The sequence below is a fragment of the Colossoma macropomum genome, unplaced genomic scaffold, assembly GCF_904425465.1.
Source record: "Colossoma macropomum unplaced genomic scaffold, Colossoma_macropomum, whole genome shotgun sequence".
NCBI lineage: Eukaryota > Metazoa > Chordata > Actinopteri > Characiformes > Serrasalmidae > Colossoma > Colossoma macropomum.
In genome coordinates, this window is record NW_023494794.1 from 15,755,331 (window position 1) to 15,759,528 (window position 4,198).

Here is a 4,198-nt window from a genome sequence, read left to right on the forward strand (position 1 = left end):
ACAGTATAAGAGGTTAAGCATTCCAAAGGTTCAGATAAGCTGTAAAATTATGAAAATGTAATATTTCCAACTCTACTTGTTTAACAGTGTCATTTTAAGATGGACAGGACATGGACGTGGCTTTGAAACTTTTGAGTCATTTAAAAGAGAAGAAACATTGATGAACCCACACCAGCAGGAGCTCCAGATTGCATGAGTCTGCAGAAAAAAACTTGAGCTGTTCAACATTATATTTAATGTTTGATCACTGTGCATAGAAAAAAATGTGGCCCCAGAAATGTAACTTTACAAAAGGAGGCAAAAACATCCTTAACTTTAAGTTAATGTAAAGCGGTTTTGTTTCAAATGATTTGGAGCATTGGTCAATGGTCAATTGGTTTAAATGATGTAGAGAACCAAAATTAAGATCCATGTTTTTCACTGGACATTAAAGATTTTCAATAAATCAGCTACTGCTAAAAAAGTATCAGCTGAGGTTATACAAAGGATAGAATGAGGAGAACAATAAAATAAAGTTTATTTAAAGCTCATGACCTACATTAAAATGCAGCTAAAAGTGCTTCACAATACAAAGGAAAAAAGAGAAAAATCAGAAATAAAATAAACAAACAAATAGCAGAAAATGGATACATCAATGATAATTACAATAAAAAAAAAGTATAAATAAAAATGCAGTAGTGATGGTAATATTCCAGTAAAAAAACTAATATTCCAGTAAAAACGTGAGCTTTAGAAAACTGCTATCCATCCAGCTAACAATGCTGGTCAGACATAAGCTTGTCTACTGAAGCGACATCGTCTGGAGATACAGATAAATACAAGTTGTCAAATACAAAAAAACAGAAGTGGACCAAGCACAGAGCCTTGTGGTACACCACAGAGAATATCATGCTTATCTGAGATACGTTCACCTATGCTTACAAAATACTGTCAAACAAAATACAGTTAAATACGTAAAGAACCAGTTTAACACCGTTCCATTAAAACCAACCAAGTTCTCAAGCAGATTTAGAAGTATTCTGTGGTATATAGTATCGAATGCAGCAGTTAAATCCAGAAGCAGAAGAACCAAAACTTTAAATGAATAATTTACTTAAAAACAAGAAAACATTGGTCATTTACATACACTGATATATACAAGATCTCTGAAGGCGCTCCGTGGTATCTTGAAGTGGAACAACCGCAGATTGGACTTAGATTTGCTCAGATTGGCTCAAATCAGACTGAGATCTGGAGAATCTGGAGGTCAGGGCAACATCTAGAACTGTTCATTATGTTCCTCAAACCGTTCCTGAACAGTGTGCTGGTCAACATCCTGCTGAAAGAGGCCGCTGCCACCGGGGATACCATCACCATGCCAACCAACGATGGTTAGGCAGGTGGTATCTGTCAAACTGGCATCCACATCAATGCTGGACCCAGAGTTTCCCCAGCAGAACATCACCTAGAACATCACACTCCCTCCACCAGCCCCACTGTTTCGGAGATGTTCCGACCCAGACGTCTGGACACGACCTGACCCTCGTCAAATTGCTTATTTCCCCCACATACAACACGTCCACTACGAGAACCACCAGTTCACTTACTAATATATCCTGCACTCTTAAAAAAGATGGTTCATCAAGGGTTCTTAAGTAAGGACAATGATTCTGTATAGAACCATGAACACTCAAAGAACCCTTTGCATGATTGAAGGATTCTGTGCATGGCGAAATGGTTCTTCAGACTGATTGAGAATGTGTTATATATGGTTCTACATTGCACCAAAAAGGGTTCTTCTATTGCAATCTTGACATTATAACTAACTATACCAGAACCCTTTTTGGAACCACATCTCTTTTTGCTCTATACAGAACCATATACACAACACATTCTCCATCAATCTGAAGAACTTTGGATTTTACCATGCAAAGAACCCTTTAATCATGCAAATGGCTCTTTGAAAGTTCATGGTTCTATATAATCCAGGGTTTTTAACTAAAGAACCGTTGAATAACCATCTTTTTTGAGAGTGTAGATCTTCACATGAGCTGCTGTTTCGAAATCATCGATGTTATTCGGTTTATACACCGGTCAGGCGTAACATTCTGACCACCTCCTTGTTTCTACACTCATTGTCCATTTTATCAGCTCCACTTACTATATAGGTGCACTTTGTAGTTCTACAGTTACAGACTGTAGTCCATCTGTTTCTCTGATACTTTGTTAGCCCCCTTTTACCCTGTTCTTCAGTGGTCAGGACCCCCATGGACCCTCACAGAGCAGGTACTATTTGGGTGGTGGATCATTCTCAGCACTGCAGTAACACTGACGTGGTGGTGGTGTGTTAGTGTGTGTTGTGCTGGTCTGAGTGGATCAGACACAGTAGTGCTGCTGGAGTTTTTAAACACTGTGTCCACTCACTGTCCACTCTATTAGACACTCCTGCCTTGTCAGTCCACCTTGTGGATGTAAAGTCAGAGACGATCACAGGACGCTGCCGGCTGGTGGACTATTCTCAGTCCAGCAGTGACACTGAGGTGTTAAACTCCAGCAGCACTGCTGTGTCTGATCCACTCGAACTACAAAGTGCACCTATATAGTAAGTGGAGCTGATAAAATGGACAATGAGCATAGAAACAAGGAGGTGGTCAGAATGTTATTCCTGACCGGTGTATCATGATGATCAGTGCTCATGATGTTTCGGCTCATCTACTTTATTCACTTTATTATTTTCAATTTATTCCATTTTCTCTCAATTGCTGTTCGATGTTTTTATGGACAGCCTTACTGTTTCATTTTATTATACTGTAAAATATCTTGAACAGTGTTTATGTATAAAAAGTGCTATGAGAAAAAGAAAAATTATTATTTTATAATTATAATTGATTCTAAGGGATGGAGAGAGGCTGGAAATGGTCATGTAAATATGAATTATGAAGAACTCAGAGCCCTTTAATCCCTCGAAACCTGGCGGCGGGTGTTTGATTGCAAGGTGTTTCTGGCTTTTACAGACATGTGTTCTTCACTGTTTCCTGCGGAGGAACACTCAACACGCCTTTATTTCACAGAGCTTGGGGTGTAAAGCACAGCAGGAGAACAGCGAAGGGTTGAGAGAGAGAGAGAGAGAGAGAGAGAGAGAGAGAGAGAGAGAGAGAGAGAGAGAGAGAGAGAGAGAGAGAAAGAAAACAGTGAAAAATGGCAACAGAATATAAAAGCACAGACTTCAAGAGAAAAAGAGAGAGAGAGTACAAAAAAAGACAGAGAGAATGAGAGGAGGAGAAGCATGGGGGAACGTGGGATAGCAGGAGCCTCATTCCCATATTTGTATCTCCCTGGTAACGGCCCCTGGAGAGGCTTCGGGGGTCAAGGTGAGCTAATCTCCGGATCGATACGGAAGAGTGTTCAAGTGTTACTAACACCGAGAGAGAGAGAGAGAGAGCGCAAGAGAGAGAGTGAGAGAGCACGAGAGAGAGAGCACGAGAGTGCGAGAGAGAGAGAGAGCACGAGAGTGCGAGAGAGAGAGTGAGAGAGCGCGCGAGAGCAAGATTTTAAGACTCTGCTCACTGTAAGAGAGTGTGCGTGCGTGCATGCATGTGTGTGTGATCTATTTTATATATATATATATATATATATATATATACATATAATATATACATATATATATACTATATACACACACACACACACACACACATATATATATATACATACACACAAAATATAAGGATGTATTTTCATACATTTGAAATACGTTTCATATACACTGTAGTCTATAATGATACACTCCATACACTAAAATGTATTTCAGAATATTTTCAAAATTACCCAAATATATTTTAAAATACATCCATTTTAAAATGTCTGTGGAAATATTACACACATACATTTATTTTTGTCCATGTTTATCAAATCCATTTGAAAATGTATGAAAACAGCCAAAGTCCTGTCTAATGCTCTGTTTACTGTCTGATACCTTTAGAAATGAGTTTGTATTTCAGTATCTTCATTTTAAATCTGATCAAATGATCCTTTAACAGGACAGAAGCGAGTGTTGTAGTATTGATACTCTGTGAAAATGCAGTTATGATCTGATATCTGGTTTATCTGAAGTACATTGTGTGTGAGAGTCTCACTGCAGACGTACCTGGTTAAGGTGAAGTCAGTGCTGTTCATTCAGCTCATATGTATTTAGTTCCATCTGTAAGCTTTGATTAAA